Source organism: Nothoprocta perdicaria, unplaced genomic scaffold (genome assembly GCF_003342845.1).
Source record: "Nothoprocta perdicaria isolate Ctin4 unplaced genomic scaffold, notPer1 scaffold_2, whole genome shotgun sequence".
In the NCBI taxonomy this organism is placed as follows: Eukaryota; Metazoa; Chordata; class Aves; order Tinamiformes; family Tinamidae; genus Nothoprocta; species Nothoprocta perdicaria.
In genome coordinates, this window is record NW_020455204.1 from 4,670,338 (window position 1) to 4,693,528 (window position 23,191).

At 43.6% G+C, this 23,191-nt stretch overlaps 1 long non-coding RNA gene across 3 annotated transcripts; it reads left to right on the plus strand.

The window, feature by feature from the left end:
* Positions 1-377: 377 nt before the first annotated feature.
* LOC112946063 lies at positions 378-13,002 on the plus strand. 3 transcript variants are annotated; one of them, XR_003249134.1, is made up of 6 exons: positions 430-466; positions 556-573; positions 655-855; positions 3,238-3,378; positions 4,623-4,763; positions 12,841-13,002. It is a non-coding gene; the product is annotated as an uncharacterized LOC112946063 (long non-coding RNA). The 3 variants fall into 3 exon arrangements; XR_003249135.1 differs by lacking the exon at positions 556-573 and having other exon boundaries at positions 378-466; XR_003249133.1 differs by having other exon boundaries at positions 453-573.
* The last annotated feature ends 10,189 nt before the right edge of the window (positions 13,003-23,191 follow it).

A 23,191-nucleotide genomic window follows, 5' to 3' on the forward strand; every position in this document is an offset into this window, starting at 1 on the left:
TGTTTACYGTAAGCTTTCAACACCGATTTTCTGTAATTTTAAAATACCTTTACTCTAGCTATCAAAATATATCACAGTAGTTATATCTCTTTAGGATTTAAATGAGGTGACATTTCTCTGGCATGTCACAGACTGGGTCAGCCCTGCAGATGGGACAGAGCTTGCAGAAATATTCGCATGTCTTCCCCTTTGGGATGCTCATGTTTAGCCCAGGTGGGTCTTTATTGTGTGTGTGTTTTTAAGTAAGAACAGGCATTTAGAAGAAAACATCTGCCCTGAATTAGCCCAAATGGGCCAGTGTTAGTCAATCTCTAGGCTAAATTATTCTCAAAGCCCTGATCCCTCAGGCCAGTCTGCTTTGCACCCAGACCTTTTCTGATGGACATCTGTCTTTCAGGATACTAAACGGCACCTAGATTGGAGAATTCCTTTACCTGCCACGGCTATCTTCCTGTCAATCCTCCAGGTACAGACTAAAAAACAACTGCAGAGGCAGCTTTAACCTAACTAGCTCATGTTCTGGACACCCTAAGCCCTTCTATTCCCTCTCTGAAGTTCCAGGACAATCTTTTGGTAAGAGATAGATGATTGTGTATGCCTAGTTTCTCCACATGCTACTTTTAAATATCTAATATGTTTTTTCTTCCTTTGCAGATTGGAAGATGGAAGAGCTGAGTCATCCCTTGAGAAGGAATTTCTCACCCCAGATGACATTGTGCAATCCAGCTCTCTTTTATGGTTGCTGCTGAAGGAACTACTGTGTCACTGAAAGACCTGCATGAAGATGACATTGTCCCATTTCTTTCGTTACTAAAGCAAAGCTAAACTCCTTGCTTATTGCTCACTGCAGAACAAGTAAGTATCAGTAAATACTTACATACTTTCTATTTGGAAGCATCTCTGTCTGTATTGATACTTTCCCTTTGAGGAAATATCTTGCTACATATTGCAGTTATTTTTTTTACATATGCTATTTGGAAGTTTCTTTTTTTCCTCTCTCTCTCTCTCTCTCTCTCTCTCTCTCTCTCTCTCTCTCTCTCTCTCTCTGCCTCTGCAGGAAGGTCACCCTGGCACTGTGAGTAGAAGTAAGATATCTATATAATAGAAGTAGTGAGTGAATCTTTAAGAAATGTGAATTCAGTTCCTGTTTCTGTTCTATATTCCCTGTAATTTAAATCAAGTCACCTAATTGACTTGTTCCTCATATGTAATATATTACTGCATTTTTCMTTGCCATTGTCTGTCTACTTTTTAGAGATCATGTGCTGGTCCAGGCAAGGGCTGTCTTTGATGCAGGTGTCTCAGCAGATTGTTTTAAGCCAATACAGTACTTGGAGTGGTTGATTTTTGGATTTGAAACTGCCAGTATTTGTTTTCTGCAGTTCTCTGCTAACCAAGATAAACTCAGGAAAGTTTACCTACTGTGTTTAAATCATAGTATCTTGAAGTAACTGATGATACAAGAACTGTATCTTCTAGATTTTGTTTGGATTTTCATTTTGTCTTTTAAAGTATATCACCAGCACCYGTACAAAATGATCTTGAAAGCATTCAGAGCCAGAAGGTGACTCCTTGTGCCCAGATGGCTGGACTATATTACTGCTTCAAACATACAGATCTTTATGTCAGTCTTATGGCTTCCACCATGCTCAGGTCATCACGTCTTGTGCTGAGGGTTGGAACCAGACAGAACTAGTGCTGGAACCAGGAGAAAGTTACTTTTGAAATGTATGTGCCCATATGACACAGTGCAGAGGCAAAACAGCAATCAGCTGATTMGCCAGCAAAAGCTGAGGCCCATCAAATGCCCTGGAGAATGTACAGAGGGTAGACGTTCTGCATTGAGCCTCAAGTGACTCAGGGCTCATATGTCCTTGAGACTAACACTACTGCTCTAAAAAAGTGTGTCCTATGTTTCTTTTTTTTTTGTTATTGTTGTCTTTGTCTACTAATTTGTTTACTTGATGACACAATGCCTATATTGGGTGCTAACAAGTGGCATCTGGAAAAGCAATATATATATTTAACAAGAGTATTCTAGAGTCTGAATAAATTAAGTCTCTGCTTTCAGGTTTCCCTTTGAAACAGCTGTAGGAGTTAAAGTAATGTTTATATGCTGTCCTATATTAAAGGAGCTACATTCATATCTTTCATTCTCAGCCTCTGCCTCCTCCTATTCAATTTACAGTCTAGACTGTTTAAAAATATCTTGTTACTACCTTTTTGTTTGGGGAAAGGGCACTTGTGAGACAATGTGCTCAACTGGAGATTACAGATTTGCTGCATGTTGGTGTGYGATAGCATGACAGATTCCACCAAAAGCTCCAATATATAATAAACTGTGAAGGCATAAATTGCATATGATTAAACCTTTGATGGTGGGCTGCTAGGAATTCCCAGCACAGTATGCCAYGCCACCTTTTACATTAAACCTAATAATGGCAGCGCCAGACTCATTGGCTCCAAGGGGTTAATTATACATTATGGCTGAAAACAACATGCGYATGTTTGTTCATACCCAAATCATGGCATGGTAACCCTGGGTGACTCCCTTGCTGCTGCTGCCAATTTGCAACGCTCACCTGGGGCAAGATAGGAAAAGGCTTGTCGTTCCTCTCCCCCGCTTGCTTCAGTCCCCCTTGCCTGTTTGCAACGTCAATTTGCGTGTACAGGTGGATGACAGGTGAAAAGCCTACCTGATTATTGTAATTGTAAGGTCAAAAGAAATTTAATCCATCTGCTGTGGAAGCAATTCCCAGGGAATGCTATTCCAGGGCATGCACACATCAGGGAAAGGTGAAGCCCAGAAGCTCCTGTAAGTCTCTGCATATGAGATCAAGCAGAGGATGTTAAAAAGGGGCAGTTGGGTGGGCAAGAGAGCTGGAGCTTGTGCTAGCCCCTGGGCTAGTGCTGTGGCTTGGTTGTGAAGTAAGGAGCTTGGAGCCTTGGACCTCAGKGTCTGGTTCAGTCCCAGCCTCGCCTGGAAGAGCTCTTTGTTTAGTCCCTGAGGAGACAGAGCGCTGCATATTCATCACTGGGTTGATGATGTGCCAACCCTGGGTAAAAGAAGAGCATTCCTCTACGTTTTCCTTGGAAGCCCCTCTGTGCTCGGGGCAGGGATGGGAGATGGGAGATAGGCCAGAGCCCAGGCAAGACTGGAGTGAAGCTGGTGCATTTGAGCTGCATTGCTYGAGGAGGCCGGGAGCGGGAGTCACCTGCCTTGCCGTGATCCTCCAGGGCCCCACAGCGCTCATCAGGGCAAGGCCTCGAGGGGAAGATGGATGATGTCCCCTGATGTGGTGACGAGGAGCTGGCATTGTTCCCTACCTCACACCCCCTGCGCTTCTGGAGCCCAAGAGAGAAGTCTCAAATGCAAAGGTGAGCTGAGGAAGCGTGTCTGAGTGCTTAAAAACTGAATGGAGGTGTCTCCTCACAGGGAGAATGTGTGTAACTTCTCTAAATGSTCTTTGGCAAAAGAATATATTTACCATCTATAAACCTAGGATGAAATTGTGGACTCTGTACTTCATTCTCCTATAAATATAGGAGTCAAATAGTGGGGCTTTAATGCAAAAAAGCTCTAATGCATGGAGCAAACAAAGATAGCAACTGTTGCACTTAAGGAAGAGAGCAAGAATAAAAMCTTTAGAAATCTCCTGATAACACAGAAATCTCATGGTGTCTCATGCAAGCCCATGGGTACAGCCAATCTCCGTGGATATAAATTTCATAATAACCCCATTAAACACAAGGGTCTCCTGCTTCCCGATGCTACTGAAGTGAAGGAGTAAAGCAGAAGGTGAACTGCTCAGCCTGACCAGCTGATGTTCGTGTGCTGCTTCAGGGAGAGTGAGCCGGGGCCYGGGAAGCACAAYGCTGCTCTGGGAGCTGGGATGGCTYGTTGGGAAGCAGAGCTCTTGTGGCTAATTAAGCTTGACGTGCTCCTAGTGTGTGTCCTATGTCCGTGTCCCCRTGTAGCACCTACCCTCTGCGCGGGTGTGGGCCGAGGCTTTCCTGCAGTCCCCTTGCAGACCTGGGGAAGGCCTAATGGTTTAGCGGGGACCCTGAAGGAAAAACAAGCTCATAGTAAATAAGGCTCTGACCTTATCTGAGAAAGGACTGTGTGCTGAACCTAGCCAAGGACTCCTGAATAAAACAAACTTGAAGTTTCTAGGCCACGTAGCTTTTGAGATATGGCTCTACAAGATATTGTTAGAGGAATATCTCAAAGCCTGAATTGTACCTCATTTTTCAAAATCCCTTATCTTGTGAACACCTTATCTGATCTGCCACAAATTTCTGTCAATAAATTATCCCCCTGGCTACTGATCACATACGCAAAGTTTTCAGCAGCAACAACAAAATCCTTGCGCAAACCTTCATCCTTCCCTTGCCTCCGGGTGCAGGAGGAGAGGGGGAAAGGTGAGAGGGTCTGAAGCACAAACAAGARCTGAGGTTGAGAAGGCCAAGCAGGGAATCCCTGTTCCTCTTTGCCAGCATCTGTAGTTATTAAGAGGAATAATTAATCCCAAGGCRCTGTGGCTCTCTGGCAAATAGATTCCTAGAAGAGCTTGATTAAATCATGTTTTGRAGATGTGGATAATCACACTTTTCCCCACCAGCTGTGTGTCTCTGCACTTGGAAAGTCCCCTCTCCAGTTTCTGCATTCGAGTTCATGGAAGAGTTATTAATGGAATGGTAATGCTCTCCAGGAACAACAGGACAAGGACCAGCTCCTCCTGGTAACTGGAAGTTACCTCCTGGTAAGTGAAATAATCATTTAGTAATAGACTAAGGGAATGATTTTGCATTGCATGTTGATATACATCTTTTTTATATTATATTTATATTTATATATATATATACACACATGTTGCAAAAGTATTTCAAAGTCAACATTCCTAAAGAGCAGGACTATAACTGACCTAGGGAAGTGTTTTCATCTGCTTTCAATTATGTCAACAGTCAGGTTAACTCATGAATTGAAATCCTATCCATCCTCATTACACAGATATAATCAATAACAGTGATTTAGAAAGTGGGGAATATCTTTATTTGTATCCGCRGTTCAGGGTGGTTTTAAATGTCTTTGGTTTAGTAAGCAATTATTATTTTGTTGTAGTATGGGACTTAAAAGTCATTTTTCCAAACTCTGATATGCCTTGCTCACCAATACCAAGCTAATAATCAGCTAAGAAATCGCTAAATAAACAGTTGCTACTTAAAATGCTTTTTTTCAGCAGTTGCTCCTTTTCTTCAAGCTGCTGCCTAATAGCAGCACTTCTGAGCAGCACCGTTGCTCTGCATTTATTAAAATGTGGCTGTTCTCAGTGTGTTTCCACCRGGCTAGTGGTCTCATCTTAGTGCTGTTGAGCTTCGTGGCCAGGCAGTGCTCCAGGTGTGAGCTGGGACCCACTGGTGGCAAATGGCCCTGGTTGGAGTGCAGCAGTTGGAGCAGATCCAGGACACCAAGCTGGGAGAAATGGCCCTACAGGCTGGCTATACRTGAGAGCTAGAGCAGAGACCTTGCTGTTGGCAGGGCAAATGGGAAATTGCCTTATACGGTCTATATGATTCAGGAAAAGCCCTTAATGCAGCGAGCACGCGGTTGTTCGGCAAAGCTCTGAGTGACAGGGATGCCGCTGGCAGCCTGTCCAAGGCGATCATGGCTCTTATCTCAGGAATATATGGAGGACTCCACGTTTGAAAGGCTCCAGGTGCCTCTCCACACTCTGCTGTGTGTGTCGGAGCAGCTTGGCTCAGGCCTGGTGTCTGGGCTTGCTGGTGGCATGTGAAATGGTATCTTTCAGGAAACTTCAGAAATACTTTATGAAGTGTGGCAATAAAAATCCATGTGGTGTGGCCTGTACAATATAACACATTTGGTCAGGAAAGTCTTGCAGATGGGTTCCATCTCCTTGGAATCAGATATCCATTGCACAACCCCACATAATTTTTCGAGAACTGTTGGAACTGTTGTAGCAGTAGCTCCCTGTGACAGACATTTTCTGCTTGGGTCACGGTCTGGCTCTGCCAAGTTGGATCTCTGTGTCCTGGTCTGGTTCAAGCGCAGACCCCAGCAGGCATGTAAAACCAGTGGCCTCATCCCTTGGTAAGTAAACCCAGTAAGGGCTGGTGCTCCAGATGGGAAGTGCAGGGTTAAGGATGTGGGGCACTGCTTGGGGATGGCGGGAGCCATCCAGGAAAGCTTTGGATTTCTGGGATGCCTCTGCCGCAGGAAGGATATGGCCATCTTTGAAGAGCAAAGAAGTGTTAGAATAATATTAACACATATATTAATGCATAGATCTCAGATATGTATTTTGCATTGTAGCTCCTGCTGTTTCGCTCTGAAAGGCATTTGCTACCTGCTTGTTAAGGTACTTGCAGCCACAGGAGGGTTCTTGCTTTTCAACCGGTGTTTCAAAGTTTGTGGATATTTAAGGTTTGACAGAACACGAGCAAGGCTAGTATGCCCAAAGGACAAACCAGGCAATTCTTCAGGGTTGGCATTCCTAGATCTGATGAGGGACCACATGCAAATAACCCCTAATGAATGTTAATTACTGGGAGAGTCTTTTGCTTGATTCCTTTCTGGCAACTTGTGCAACTGTGTTTCTGTGTGACTGGAACTTGAAACTTTTGATTTTAGAAGAGGGGAAAAAAAAAAAAAAAGCCAAAAACCACTTTTGTAATTACAGTTGCCTTATCTTGCCTTATTAAAGGTTGCAGGGCTTGTATGATCTCTTATGAATTCCTCTATCTAGAGAATGATCTCCTGGCTCTTTCCCCAAAAGAACAGCACAGGGTTTGCTCACCAGTTATGCATGTTTATTTGCCAGCCTTTCCCAGCTTGGATCCTGTGATTTCTAGTAAATGGAAAAGATAAGGACTATATATTTTGCCTAAGATGTCTGTGGGTGGAAACCCAACTGCCAGCTCAGCTTAGTCCTGATGATGGACTTTGAAGGGAGCTTTGTGCTGTACAGCTCAACTTCCCAGGATTTTGGTTAACAATCAGCTTGGACATCAAAACTCAAATGGAGTCCTGGCCACAGCGTGCCCTTAGGGGTAGACACAGTAAGGCCTCAGGGCCAGGTGCTCTGAGCMTGAGCACCAGGGAGGGCTCTGAGCCTGAGCTCTGCCTGGACCCTGTGCTCCTCACCCTGCTTCCATAGGCTTTGTGTGGAGGTCTAGACCATGGTTCTGCTAAAAGACCCCATATAACTCTGAAACTTGCTGCTTCGGACAAGAAGTTCTGTGATTAAAAAGTGCTTTAGTACCCAGCCTCAAGAGGACTGGAAAGCTCAATGTAACATTGAGGTACCATTTGGGGACTGTTGTTTTATATCCCCATCTTAACCCTTGCAGGTGGCTGCAAGGAGAGCAGCTGTGCACTAGAAAGCGACAGCCTGRGATTAGTGTCAGAGCCAGGGCCAGGTCATCCTGCTGCCCAGCCTSTCAGTGAGACCATGTAGAAAAAACTGCCCCCAAGGTCTCTCCTCTGTGTGACGTGTGCTCTTCTCGACGCTTTGGGGTTTAGTTGCGTGACCTTCAAGAAACCCAGCTGTGCTTGCTGGCTGTGGCTTGCTCCTGTGGTTTCTTTGAGCACTTGCATTTCTTTTTCGTAACTCACTGGAGGAAGTTCTTGCTTGCCCAGGTTCTTCATGGCAAGCGTGTCTAGAGCAGCCCTGCAGCAGGACACACGCACCACGCTGGGCAGCGCTGGTGGTGATGAACACCCGTAGAAACAGTTCAGAGCCCTGCACCCCTTCCCGGTGAAGTTACAAGTACTGGCTCAGTGACAGAAGTTTCCTGCCCTGACTCACAGTTGCTGAGTCATTTTTAATTTTATCTCCCTTTGAAAGGAAATGGTATTTAGTCTTGGTTTTCTTTTGTTATTATTTTTAACGTAACACAATGTTTAATAAGTTTTGGTTCACACTTGTTATTTTTGTTATTAGCACACTCGCAGTTTCAGGCTGACTGCTGCAAAGGTTTAATTGTATGTTAGACTCTGAGTTGGAATAACTATGGGAGTGATTCAGTTCTGCAATTCCCATCCTTCTTTCCCTGTTTCTGGCCAATGATATATGATCTGGGGGGAGATGTAAAACCCACACGATGGACTCATCCAAAATGTGCACTCTTGGGAAGTTTATTCCCAAAGGAGGAGGTTATATATCCTTTATACACTCATGCTTGTTACTCACTCTGCTGATTTGGGGATTTTAGCAGCGTTCAAACCTTACATAACTCTGGTCTTAAATGCGTTATGCAGCTCACACACGTGCTCTTCTGTGTGCTTTGATTTGCAATACTAATGATGAATACGCTTTTGTGTTGATAAGTAGGTGGGAGAAGGCAGTAAAAGCCTATTCAGATGAGCCCTGCGTGGTGATTTGGGACACTGAATTTCCATGACGTTGTGCTGCTGCCAGAGGATATGGTGCCAGGGCTCAGTGAAGTGAGTGGAAAGACTTTCTTGGTTCAGTGAACTTTGCATCAGAGGCATAAAGTTAAGCCACTTCTGGAAGACACTGTAGAATGTTCCTCTGTAGCTCAACAARGTTTATTTTTCAAATCACAGATTTTTTTTCTTTTTTGGTAGCATTTCAGGCACAAGGTACAGAAATCCAACTCCCGTTAGGCTTGTAGCTAAGATAGGGGGTATGTTTCACTGTTGCTCTCAGACAGTAGGTAAACCACTTGAGATGTGTAAATTGCGTATATGCTATTTGGGAGTGAATTGCTCTGAGCCCAAGGGAAGGTGCTCAGGAAATGGAATAATTCACAGTGTCTCAGCCAGGGGCTGAACTCTGCCCCAGCTTTAAAGTATTGCTGTCCAGGGGAAAATGGCAAAGAATGGTACAAAAAGCGAGTGGGAGTGAAGTGAGACAGTGTCGGCCAAAAAGAGGGCACTTGGAGATGAAGAGCAGAACCTGGCTCAAGCTCAAGGGACTTAGGTGCCTCCCAGGCYGTGCTAATTTGCTAAAAGCCTGCCTTTGCTGCCAGCTTAGACCAGTCCTAACTCCGGAGCGGGTGGCATGCGCCAGAGCCCGAGCGCTGCAAGGGGGAGCAGGATGGGACCCTCTCCTCTGCGCCACGTCTCCTGCTGCTGGTGGCTAATGAAAGCCCAGCACCCTCCCCATGAGCCGCGATTTTAATGGCTTTGGAAGAGCCGTTTCCGTGGCCTGTATAGCGCAGCACAGTTGCACCGTGAGTAATGCTCGCCGCGCTGCGCTGATATGGAAATACTCAGACAGCGCCTGGCTACCTGCCAAGAGCAGCAGCAGCAGCAGCTTTTCTTTCCTGGCTAATCGCTGATAAAACAGGAAGACCTTGATCATCCCTTTTGACATGAATAACGATGTTATCTCCTGTGATGTATGACCCAGAGCCAGATAATGTCCTCTGGCAGGCCTTTTTTCTCATGAGATGTAAAATACAATGATTATGTTACAAGGGGGAGATAAAGTGGCACAATCTTCACTAGTTCAAATAACTAATTGAAGCAGGAACTAGTGGAAATGGCTTCCTTTGTTCCCTARCCATTGTTGATATAACAGTGCTTATAATGAAAGCCGAAACTGTTGCCCTCTTTCTTTTCTTTTTATTTTTTTTCCCCTGTCTATTTTTTTTTTTCCTTTTTAAGCACAAGTGGCTTCGCTTCTGCTCCCCATCCCTATTTCCCTGGGGGAGCTGAGGACAGTACAAGCGGGCCTGCTTTCCAGCAAGTCTTGTGTGTGATCATCACAAGGATGAAATCAATAAGTAGCTCTCATTCCTTGTTTCCCCAGAGGACTTTTGAGAATGGAAAATTTGAGACTAGTGCTCTCCAAACCATAATTACGCATTTATTTTATTTTATTTTATTTATTTTTTTCTTTTTGGGTGTGTGTGAAAGCAACTAACCTAATTACCTGGCAGGAATGGTCACCAGGGGTATATTGATATTTCAGTGAGTGTGTGGTTCTTTTCACAGTTGAGATGAAATATTTAAAAAGTAAAAAGGAAAAAAAAAAAAGTGGGAGGGGAAGCTGAATAGCTGAAATAGGCTGGTGGAGGATGCAGGAGAGGTAACAGCACAGCTTTACCCAAGGAGTGATGCTGCAAAAGGGTTTGCCCATCACATTAGAGATTCCTCATAGCCTGTTCTTGTCATTAGGAAGGATGCTGTGATGCTGCCGCCTTCCTCCCACGTGGAACAAATGAGTCTTTTTGGGCCAAGACTGGCTTCAAATATGAAACAAGGATTCCTTCCTTTAAAAGACTTTGTTTAGTAATGCCTTAGCATGTGTACACTTATATAATGACTGGACTGCCCTAAAAGAGGAGATTCTTGTTACAGACTCTCTGCTATATAATTTATCATTGTGCTAGGTGTTGTACTGCAGAGGAACAGGCTGCTCTCTGATGACTTGATATCTTGGACAGCTAAAGCGGATAGAGACGTRTTCTATTGTATGGCTGAGATGCAAGAAGAATTTAAGAGACTTGTTCATAATCATCTAGGAATATAATAACAGCATAATGAGATTAAACTTCAGGTCTCATGTTCCCAGGCTGTTGATGCTGTGCTATCTGATGTCTATCAGACTCGCAAAACTTTAATCTTATCTGGATTAATTTTATGGTGCTTCAGAGAGAGAGAGAGAGAGAGAGAGGAAGAATAAAGTCTGACTTGAGTAATGTGGAGGTGTAGATTTGTAGATCTACCTAGTCTTTTGTCAAGGAAATATTTGTAGCCTCTGCAAAGCCAGGAGTCTGCAGTTGGTTCTCCCTTCTTTCCTAGGGCAAAGTCCTGTAAAACTCAACCTTCATCAACTCCAAGGAAATATTGCCTTGGACTCCAATAAATGAAGAAATGCTGACCCTCAGCTAGCCCAAACTCTTTATCTGAGTCCCAGGCTTTCACCAGACACTTAAATGACCCAAGTTCATATTTATTGAGGAACAATAGCAATGTAAAAGGCTTTCAGATTAATAATATGCCCTGGAGCTTTTGCTTTGAAATGACAAGCAGGTTAGTGGCCTCTTTGGGAAGAGATTTTGCCAAAGTTGAGCAGGATGCTTACGATCCTAGGTGCCTCCTCACCTCCTTTGCCTTCAGAAACTCCTCTTCCCTGCACCTTTCTCCAACTTCTGCAGCTGGGATCTAGTGGGGACTCTTCCTAGTGAGCAGCAGCCACCAACGAGCGGCACTGATGAGGAGTGGGTGAAACAGATGCAGGACCGATCAGGCCAGACACTGAGTGGGTTCAAAATCTCTTTGAAGATGAAGTCAGGTTTCCAGCACACCATCAAAGCAGTGTGAGAAAGCTTAGAGTTTGGCTAGAGCGGGACATTTGGGTGCTATTTATGAGTCTGCTACTGTGTGACCTTGACCAGCTCACTTCACCTCTGAGTCATAGCTCTGCTTCCCTCCCTGGGAAATGAGTGTTGCAGCAACACCTACTTCATTCACAAGGGCATCATGTGGTGCAGTTTTGTAATTAATTGAATGTAGGAAAATRTTTTCTGTGGTGTAAAAAGTGCAATGCAATGGTCTGAGCCTACTCTTGCCTGCAGTTTGGGATTGTGACTGACTTGGAGGCTTCCAGAGCCTCCTGTTTGTTTTGTTCCCTGTAAGCACAAGCAGAAGTATTTGCAGAACTGGGACCCCATTACAAAGTTTTATGAGTTACCACATGGCCACTGTGCAAATCAATTACTGTAGTAGATCTGTAATGAGAAATGACTTGCAAAGCAGTTACTGATTCTACAGCAACTTGAGCATATGCCAAAAAATGTGGCCAATAATTAGTGACTGCCTTATGGATCTAGGGTTTCGCAGTGGCATTTCCTCAGCGCAGGGTTCACAATGCAGTTGTTTCTGGAGAGGGTCCCACTAGTGAGGTCCGATTAGCTGGGGTTTTATTTATTTTATTATTATTTTATTTTTTATTTTTATATTTATTTCATGTCAGTCTCTGTTAGAATCCCAGTTTAAAACCTTTCAGGTGTAAGTATAAAGCTTAAAAGCTTTTCCACAGCTCCACCCTTAAGAATGGGTTTAATCCTTTTAACAAAGCTCTGATCTGACAGTTTATTTCGCTCTAGGCTTTAGCTTCAGTGGTTGCAGCCAAAACCTGACAAGTTCTTCTTGTTAATTCTGAATGTATTATCCAGTGACAAATGTATCTCCCACTTATATGTGACACTGAGAATGAAATGCATATGATCAAATTTCTTATAGCTGGAGTGGGGCTGGTTGTTAAGAACATCTCCATATCTTTGCAGTATGACAGTCAATCCAAACCCATTCTTTTTCAGGAGCTTATCTCAGCCTAGTTTGGGACACTCATGATGGGTTGCAATCTGCTGCCGTACTCTGCAAAGATTAAAGAAAGGCTAAAAATAAACCTGTCACTTTCCCTGGACATTTTCTTGTGAAATGCAGAGAGATACGTCACTGGAATGCAAAATAAATTCATATGGATTTTTTTTTGTCTTTTTTATGGACAGATGGAGTCACTGTCATTTCTAGTTTCTCATTTTTAAATGCAGTGGTGTTATGTACAGCCTTCCACCTGAAAGCTTGTCTTAGAAGCCAAAGGAAAAAAAATGTCAATTTTTACATTAAAGCCAAAAAAGTTCTTAATTTTTACAAGTTTGCCAATGTACAGGAAGCAGATAATGTATTTGATGAACTCAGCCCCTCTCTCTGCTCATAAAATATTGCTGTGCCTATGAAATTTATTTCCTGGAATATATTTTGTGTCATGAGGTTGAGTTGTTCCATTTTTATTTTCTCTTTTTATGTTTTTAAATTTTTGTGGGATCAATTGCTGGTGATAGAGTAGCAACTTGAGGAGACCAAGGCCCTGATTGAACGCAACGGATAGAGAGCCAGGATTTCTTTGCCACAGCCCTCAGTGTGACCCTGTTACTCACCTGATCCCTCTGAAGCTGATCCCTTCTTGCTGTCTCGGTAGCGTCTGCYGTGGCTGCCAACTCGCCGGCCCTCAGGTGAGCACCAGGCCATGAATTACCTCCCCCCTCATCATTCCTGTGCTTTTGGCTGCCCACGTCATGCTCTCTGAAAGCCTGTGATAAAAGGAGGCACAACAGGTTAGCCCCTGTGGGGAACCTYTGTCCTTCGGATTTGGTTCGGAGGCCTTTCAAGTGCTCATACCCCTCCCAGAGGAGATGCACGTGGTGCCGGCCGCCCTGCTTTGCTCAGGAGGTGGTTAGCACACCTCTGTGCAGAGAGGCTTTTCAGTTCGGAGTTCACAAGCCAYGGTAGCCTTCTCCTCAAAGCAGCGGCATCTCTGTCGTGGCCRTTCGCAGACCTTCTCCCTTTGCCCRTTCCCCAACYGGCTCAAGGAAGCGCAGGGCTCCTGCAGATACATGAGGAGAAATGTTAACGCRTCCACAGGATGTCTCTTGCCRGCCTGGCCTGTGTCACTGGAGTCAGAGACAAGAAGGTGATGGAGAAAGTCAATTTCCTGTTAAATTAGCCTGKCTGTTTTTCTGTGGAAGGTGGAATTTTAATGAAAGTGCTTATTAATGGAGGAGCCCAGAGGGAAGTGGATTTGTGGTGAGGCCAGGACTTTATAAGGAAAGCTTTACCTCATAAAAGGCCGCAAAAGATGCTTACAGGACTAAACTCAGTCTATTGAGGAATCAGCGTCTTCTGCAGAGGGACAGTCTTCCTTTTCTCATAAAACGTGCATTAAGGGTGTCTAATAAGTTGATTCTTTTTTATATCAGTCACAAAAACAGTGGGAGGTTTAGTTCCTGTCAGGCTTTACGGGCCATTTACAAGGAGGCCTTCCCCAAAGTTTTTCACTGGCCAAATAAAAATAAATGTCACTAAAAAATTTTATGACGCAATGCCCAAAGTGTGGTGGTGGTGGTGGGAAAACGTGCTGKAGACCTTTCCTCCCTCCCCACCGCGGAAGAACTGAGGTGGGATTTTAGCTGCTATAACTTTCACAGGGTTTTCTGTCTTCAAGGATTAATGTGATCTCGCTAGTACCTCGGRAGGGAGGAAGATCCTGTGAAACTTTTGTATTGGGATGCAGCTCTGCATCTCATGGTCACGGCTACATGGAGTTGGGAAGAGGTAGGTTTATGTGCAGGCAGAGGAGTCAGCTGAAGCATTTTTGGTAGCCATAACTTTATGCCGTGCTGAACTCGGGCTRTCTGTTTGGTCCTCTCGTTATTTTGAAGCAGATCTTGACATTGGGAGTCTGACAGCTGAGTTCTTGAGCCTTTCTAGGTCTGAGTTATGCAGTGAAAACAAACTCGGAGTGCCTGGGTCTCTGCTGTGCACCAGGAGGCAAACGMGCGAGAAGCCTCCTTGCTCTCTGCTCTGCCTGCAAGTGTTTCAGAGCAAGAAAGGATATTTATTTTGCTGTGTGTCTGRTAGTGCCTAGTGGGCTGGGCTGAGCTCTCAGGACATTCTTGTAGGATATTTTGTTGGTGTTGACAAAGATTGGAGAAAAGGCAAGGTGCTTGTCACCGCCAGAAACCCTAATGCACCTCTGAGGATCTGTCCTTTAAGAGGAGAAATTCTGGATTGTGCTGGGATTTCAACAGGGTCAAGAAGGTGGCCGTGATGGACGGAGAGATGCAGATATGTGCGTGCACCTGCAATTTGAATGTGTAAATCTCGCTTCTGTAGAAACTCCCAGAAACTTGGGTGCTCTGAGGTTGGGCTTAAGCGCATCTGACCATGAAGCTGTTGAAAGGCACTGGCTGCTTTTCACTTCACAACTTAACATTAGAAGAGGGTGGKTTTTGAAGTGTTTTTGAGGGAAATTACTTCATTTTTTTTTCATTCAGAATGGGAGGACAAAAGGAAGGACCCAATATCAACCATCACTAGGACAAGATGAAACACTGTGAGAGGAACTGAGTGGTTCAACTTACAGTAAGAAGTCTTTTAACAGGAATAGCTACATTTCCCTCCTTAGAAGTTTCATCCTTTGCTCTGAGCTGTGGGGAAGAAAACACTTCTGTGTCACAAGAAAAGCAGTAACTAAATAAATGCTTGGAGAGGGAGCAGCACTTGTGCATATTTTTAATAGCAATGGATTGAGCAGTCGCTTCTGCAGCAGAGCTGTCTCTGCTGACGGGTGCACTTCACAGCTCCCTCCGTGAACTGTTGCACTGTTGAACTCTCCGTATCTTGGTGCTGGATTTACCATACCAACAGCTTTGTCGGAGGAGTGAAACAACAGCTTGCTTCTGCGAGAAGGGAGAGGAACAACCTACCCCCCAGCAACCAAATGGACAACAAGCAAAGATGTTCTCCAAGTAGTTTCTTGCCCTCTCATATATATGCTCTTGGGGACCCTGCTCAGCAGAGGTCAAGGAATTCGAACAGTTCTGTAAGTTACACCATCACTTCTCCCTGTTGCACATTTGATAAAAATTAACGATGAATTTCTTTCCTAACCTAAGATTAGAATTGCTACTATATTATTAATTTTTCCCCATGAGAGTGATTGAATGTTGGAAGCAGCAGGTTCGGGAGTATTTTGATCTTCGCCCTTGGAGCTCTCCAAAATTCACCTGCACTCAGTTTGAAACAGCCTGATAAAATCAGCTTGCTCCAAGTGGGGTTTGCACAAGTGACTTCCAGCACCTCCCTCTCAGCTTGTGCCATGTTCTGGTTCTGTAAAGGAGACTATTCCCTGCTACAGGAAATTGCTAAGACGAGATTTGCAGCATCTTGGATGACTTTGGTCATGCAATCTTGCTGTCAGAGGAGGTGTCCCAGCAAGGGCAGATTGCATCTCTCTGCCCCAGTGAAGACGCTGGCTCTTCCTGCGAGGCACGTGCTACCCTCCATGGCCAGCAACAAGATCTGAGATTAGATGGACKTGGGGATCTGATTTAATCTGACAGTAAATACGTTCCTCTGACTTAGGGCAAGTCGGTAAGGTCTGGCTGCAGGCACTAATCTCTTGATGAAGAGAGTCTTGAAATGGATCAAGTCCATAAAGTTGTTTTTTTTTCTAAGCATAAAATGAGATTAAAAGAATTGTCTTAGGATGCAGTTGCTTTGTAACTGTGACAGTGAAGTGCTAAGGCAATGCAGGCAGGTGGGGTAATACCAGGAACATCTCCAAAGACAAGAAAAAAAATTCTGTATACAAAGGAAAAAAAAGAACGTCAAGCAAACAAAGGCAAGCAGGGTTTGTTTGTTTGCTTTTGACTTATTTTCATATCCTCTCTCCTTTCTATGTTTTTCAGCACTTTGCATCCGTGAGATCTTCTAAAAAWTGTTAATTTTTAAAGCACCTATTAATCTGGCGTTCTGTTTTAGTGACATATCGGAGTGGTTTGCCTAATGCTGACAGGCTTAGTTTGTGTTTGCTGTGATGCTTTATCAATTCTGGTTCAAAGTCAAGCTATCAGACAGCAGGACATGGCTTTGAAATAAGCCTCTGGGATAAACAGAGCTGTAAACCGGCAATCTCAACAATTTTACATAATAATGTAGACTGGGGAGACATTATCCCCCCTCCTCATACCTGTAACATTATGGTTTTGATCCAAACTTTAAGACAAGGAAACAATAACACAGAAGATCAGAATGCCTTAAAACATACAAATGTCTGGTTGCTTTCTAATTTGGGTGACGAGCTACAAGGGAAAAAACAAGGCTAGTAATGTAACACAAAAGGCATTGTACTTGAAGTGACTAACTAGTCCAATATAGTCCAGTCAAAAACTGCTGCTTTTTCATAGGAATTATTTTAAGCTACACTTTCAGTATTTGCTAGAATATCCCACAGAAAATACTTACTTTTGAACAAATTGATCGTTTTATTTACAATTTTAAGTGAAAACATATTTTTTATCGAAGATTTTTATCTTTGGTTTTAATTTTTTTAATCACAAACACTTGTGCAGTTTGTCAGTTTTTGATTACTCAGAATGCTTTACAGACTTCAGGACTACTTGTGCGAATAAAGGTCACAAGATCAGTCCTTACTAAGTGACTTCTCTTTCCTGTCCAAAAGAAACAATATCCTAAGAGTCCTGCCTGACTAGGCAGGATCTGAGTACTATTATTTATTTATGCTGCTGCCAAGAAATTATGGAAATTAATTTAAATTAATAAAATCTCAATAACCATTGGGTTTATTGCCCAAGAGAACTAAGAGCTTTCAAGCTCTTCATTTTGCCAAAAGCTGAGATCATAGTTTCTAAACTTTGTTGCTTTATCCCAATATGCAGGTGCTAATCATTTCCATACTCCTGAGCTGTAATTTTCTGGCCTCCTCTATAAAACACGCTACCTTGTCACAGTGCCTTCTTCTATATGCTACTTTACAAGGAAACCATAACTAACAATTAAACCAGCATGTAATGCACTGCTTTCTTAGTTTATAGGAGATTGTTTTATTGGGCAGCATATTAACAAGTGATGCCTAGAGTTATAGGGTTAGGTTTATCCTGCCCTTCAGTGTGCTTCACATGTATGCTTCAATATAAGCATATGATGCTCATCAGTAATCAGATCAGTGGTTCTGCAGAGTAATTCCAGCATTAGACTTCTCCAACTGAAACTTCAAAGTAATTTCTGATTTTTATAATTATAGAGTGAGTAGACTGTAATAACTTTAAAATGTTTGGAGGTAAAATGTTTGAGTTAAAGTCTGCCAGGGAAATCTTCCCTGAYGGATCAGAGAAGCATGCAGATCTGGATAAAATGACACCCTCAAACCACGTGGAGAACAGGAAGGAATGATAGAAAGTCATTACCAAACTGCTGTTACTAGAAACATTTTAATGACTATTTTCATACAGGCTTTAATAGAAAAATATATCTTTTTTTTTCTTATTTTTAAGCATAAAAACTTCCAGCAGCTCTAATACTCTTAATATACCACAATAGATGCTTTTTGAAGAGGCCATTTCACTGATTAGAACCATCTTCGCCTTTAGGCAGTTTAGATGGCGTGTGGTACTTCTGTTCTCCATGTGTAAAAGAGAGTTTGCGGGAGTAATTTGCAAAAGCAGTGCAGTGCTTAAAACGGAGATGAGCATCCTGACTGGAGTTTCAAAAGCACCTGAGCAGACCAATGCATTAGTTGGTTTTTGGCATTGGTGCGCAAAGTATCTGGGCCTAAGTGCCCCTAAAAATTGGGCCCAGGAGGTCCCAGGCAATGGCTGTCCTGCCAGGTAGGTCATCCTCCTGAGCTGCTCTGGCAACTGGTGTTTTTCTCAGCATAGCTGTGGCTTCCCAGGCAGCCTTATTGCTTCTCCTTTGGACCATAGACTCTTCTCTAAGGTGAGTAAGGGCTTGGTAACGCAGTGGGTTCTTGGCTAGCAATGGGGCATCAGCCTTTGAAAACTCTGAGGTTTCTCAAAAACGCAGGAGTAAGAAATGCAGCTTTACTTGCGAGGGTCAGATAAGAGAAAAGAGCAGAGGAGGAAGAGCCCATGCTTTCAGCTGATGGTRCAGAGGTGGTCAATGCTTTGATGGTCACAGATCTATCCCAAAAGTCTGGTTACTTGTGGCTTTTGCCTCATTTTTTGAGAATCAAGTGTGAGGGGCCTTTGCCTCTCTTTCTCAAAGCCTTGCAGGAGCCTTTTTTTCTGCCTGACTTCTAGACGGGTACTCGACGATATCACCTCACCTCTTTGTGAGTATTTTCTATGTGAAAAATCATTTTTATTGTAAGCAGGAGTCCTATTTAAAAGAAGAAAAAGCAACGGATTTTTATTATTTCATGAAGTTGATCCAAACCTTCAAAGTGTTTTGGTAATTGTGTTTATTACAAAAAGATTGATTATTAGAGTCTGTGTTAGAGTACAGTTTTTAGAATGAAGTAATGGCTCATTACAAATCAGCTCAGGAATGCTTTTGAGGGTCTTTTTTTTTTTTTTTTTTTTAGGCTGGATGAGGAGGAAAGAGTGTAAAGCACTAAGTTTAGCATTTCAAAACATCTGGATCTGCCCTACGGTTTATTTTTTAATGTGTTTTCCATGACTCTATTTAAACAGCCACATGGTTTGATGGCAAAATGAATGCAAATGCAGTGTTTGGAAGGGACCCTGGATAAACGTTTGGCTTCAAGTGACACGCTTTTACTTCAGGTTAGGCTGTGGGGATTCACGGAAAGGGCCCATCTTGGCTGCTGCTGGTCCTTTTCTCTGCCAAACACTGCTAAACGTAAAGCAGGCGAAGGAAGTACTAAATTACAGAACACCTAATCTCTAGCCCTTTGTTTAATCTCAAATGAGTCTCCCAGATCTCATAAACTGAAAAGGAGAGCAGCACAGAATGTGAACCACACAGTGTCAATGGCTCTGTTGATCTGGGTGTAATTTTTTGCCCAAGACTGGAAGGAAATGGAAGAATGAAAAAATCCCTTTGGTGCTGCTGTAGTTGAATTTCCTTGTTTGGGGGCATTTCAGTTTGACCCCCTGAAGGAGAGAGGGAAGATGGGTTAATCATTGGCTTTGGAGATTTACTAGTCTCATTTTCGTAAGCAGGAGAGGAGAGGCCAATTCATTTGTGCTTCAGCCCATTCCCCTTCCATTGCTCCTCAAGAAGGGCGGCAGCAGCGTGGGACCAGCATGTGGCCCATGCAAGCGGGTAGTGGATGGCAACAACGAGGGATCTAGTGCCAAGACTGGCACTGCCCTCGGCAGGCAGCCTGTTGCAGCCTCAGGAAAGGCTTTGGCAGGCGAGAAGCTCCAAAACGCTTCTCCCTGGGCTTTTGTGTGCGCGCACATGTGTGTATGTGCGTGTGTGTGTGTGTATGCAAAGCTTGCTGACAGCATCAAGCTGGGATCTGGGAAGTCTTATGCTAAGGGGAAAAATATTGCAGTGACTTTAATTTTTAGTGTCAAGTTTAATAGATGATACTCCCCCTCATTCCTCTGAGCTGAAAAAATCCAGGTCTCCCTTGGAAAGTGAAGCTAAAATTAAGGCCATGTCTCCTGTTTGTTTTGTGGCAGAGGCATTCAAACTGCTTTATTATTTAATAATAACAGATGAAAATGGTTGGCTCCCTCTCTGTGTGTTTGTGTGCTCTGTGGCGGTTTGTGTTTGTTCCCCTTGTGAGGAAGGGCAGGGAAGTGGCACTGGTGTTTGTGCTTCCTTGGAGCCAGCCAGGACGAGAGAATCTGGATCATGGGGCTGGTGCCCTGGGGGGCTGATGAGCCCTGGTGGAGCTGAGGATGCTGATGGGCTGCAGGGTGAGGAAGGGGCTCGTGGGTGCCAGCAGCCTTTGCAAGGTCAGAGTGGAGCCCTGGCATCGTGGGTGAGCAGGGTGGCTGGAGAAGTTTAGGGCTACATCCAAGCGGGTTCAGCAATGGGGTTGATCCATGGAGGAGAAGACACATGTATAGATATTTGTTTTCCCTAACCAGGAGCGTGGCAAGAACTGGATGGCCAGCATGGTACCCAGAGGGTAAAAAACAAACAAGAGACTGTGTGGGCACCAATCCTGCAGAGCCCGATGTGCTTGGAGGAGCCAGGAGCAGTTGTTGACCCTCTTCTCCCAACCTCAAATCCCAGGAATAACCTGACCCCCACACCGCAGCTAAAAGAAACACTCTGTCCCTAGAGCAAATATAAATAACTGGCCCTTCCAAAGACCAACCTTGCATCTCCAAGGCTGTTCCGTTCAAGCTATCTGCCGAACTCCCTTATTCATACTTGTACCAACTTCACACCTAAGCAGGATATTTCTGTCAACCTCATCCCCCAGGCTAGCTGTTTGTTTCTGGGCAGCTTGACAGTGAACTGTCCTTTTTTTTCTTACAACATATTAAGTCAAAATCCAGGCTAACCACAGCTAAGTGACCATGATAAGCCTTGAATTTAATCCTATGCCCCAATCCGTTGAGCTGCTAGCSCTTGCTATAGCTTCTTAGCTCTGTAGCTTTCACCTGGCTCTTCTGTTTTCCCARGTTTCTGTACCCTAATCCAAACCCTTGATCTAGCTGCCTGTCTCATGGTTGGTACTCACACCAAAATAGATCCAAAAAGAGATGTTTTCCCCATGTCAACTCTCACGATAAACTTCCAAGAATCTCAAGAACCAGAAGTAAATCTGCCTCTTCCACCTTTCTTTTCCCTAACTTTCTCCTGCTCTGAAGTGAAGTATAAGATGACTTGTAACAGCATCCTACAGTTCTGGACTGTGAATGCAGCAGTTAATTAGTGGTTTTCTCATGCCCTAAACCTAGATTCCTAGATCTAAACCTAGAACATTAACCTTGTCTGAATCATAGCCCGATGACCTCTCTCTGCACCGAAAAATAAAGTCCWTCAGTTTCATATACAAACATTTCATATGACTCAGGTGTAAAGTTAACTCATAAATGCTATATGCACTTATATTAGGGTCAGTGTGAAATCTGGCTGTGTTCACTCATAACATTGGTGAGTCAGCTCCTCTGGTGACGCTGTGACTCAGATATTGTTGGGAAGTAGAATCCATTTTGGGGTTTCTGCTCTGTTAGAGCAGGCTGCCTAAGCCCTGCAGGTGCTGGGGGTAAATTCCCATTCAGTCTCCATTTCTCCCAGCCACCACTGAGACAACCAGTGTGAAATAGTGAGTCAAAGCTCATGGAGTTTCCACTGTGTTGCTTGGGAAAATCCCCTAGAAAGGGGATATTTTTTAGTCTTAGTGTGCGAGTGCTTTCACTTAAGTACAGAACCATAAGGATACCAGAAATGAATAAATCTTTGCTCTGAGTTCAGTTTGGAGCCACACAACTTGATTATTTTTACAGCAAAGCTCTAAAGAGATCGATTCTGTGTGCTTTTGCCTGGGAGGATTTGGAAATGAATAACGTTCCGATGAGGCAGCCCCATGGTTGTGTGGGATGGTCAAGGTTTCCTCATTTCCATAGACAAGTCAGATTTTTTTTCTTTCTTGTGAGAGTGACTGCTTCTCCAGGAGGCTGATAGATCTTGTGGATGGTGAGGGGTTACGGTTGTGGAAGTCGTTACAGGGACAATTGAGGACCCACTGATTCTAAAAAATAACGAGTGTTTCCACCAAACTGAGCAAGCTTCCACCAAACTGAGCAAGCAAACTGAGGTAGCTTTTGGGATAGGCTCAGCTGTCTTGGATGAGTAGCTGGTAGAGTGAGAATGTGACAAAAATAAACAGGATGTTATCTGGAGAGCTGGTTAAGCAGTAGGAAGGTGAACTACCCCCAATTTGTCTGCTGTATTTTTGACAGGTGAGCAAAATTCTCTAGGGAAAGAGCTTGAGGTCAGTCTTTTCTGGATGGAGAGACTAACTTGGAAACCTACACCTTKCATGGAAAGCAGTCAAACTGCTTTTCACCAAACATTTGGATGTCAATATGAGCAGCTTGAGCCTGTGTAAGATTATAGACTTTTTCATGTGTCAGTCAAAATATCCTGGGGAGAAAAATGTCACATTCCTCCTCTGTGTTACTGGCACTCGTGTTTTGTTAAACACATAGCTTTTTATTTAAAATAGATCCGATATAAAAGCTGAACRCAAAATATCAGAAAGTTGGCTGGTCTTTCAAAGGGATGCCCACTGAGAATGTAAAATTAATTTGTTGCATGTGAAAATGCTAGCTGTGGGGACAGATGATAGGGAAGGTATCGGAAAGAAAATAGCATGGTTGTGTTTCCTCTGTCTGGCTTGGCAAAGTAGTCCATTCTTGCTCAGAAAGGGCTATTTCTACTAAGCTAGTACTCTACTCTTTATTCCTTTCATAATTGCTTTCTCCTTTTCTAGTCCCTCTCTTCCAATGCAAAACACTTTTTCTTATGTAAGGCTTGCAAATAGGTGGAGGGACCTAGTCTTTGCCAATGATAGTTGCCTCATTTTCTTGGCGGATGATACTGTTTTTTTTCTGCAAAATGCTCAGGTCTTTGAGTAACATGTTGGTCCAATTTTCTCCCCTTATGGCAGAGCTGTACTGTCAAGTCTTGGCTTCATAGATCTAGCTTCTCAGACACTCAGAAAATCATATTCTCTGGGTTTTTTACTAGTTCCCCAATGCATTAACGCAGCCATCAGTGGCCATTTATTTTTTGTTTTTGTTGTTTTTAAAGCTGTGCAACTCCTAACATAAGTGACTACTTCTCTCTCAGGATGAGATGTTGACAGTTGCCTCCATCACATCTCCTCTGTTTCTCTGGCACCTGCCTATATTTCCAAGGCAAGAAGGATTCTCTTTG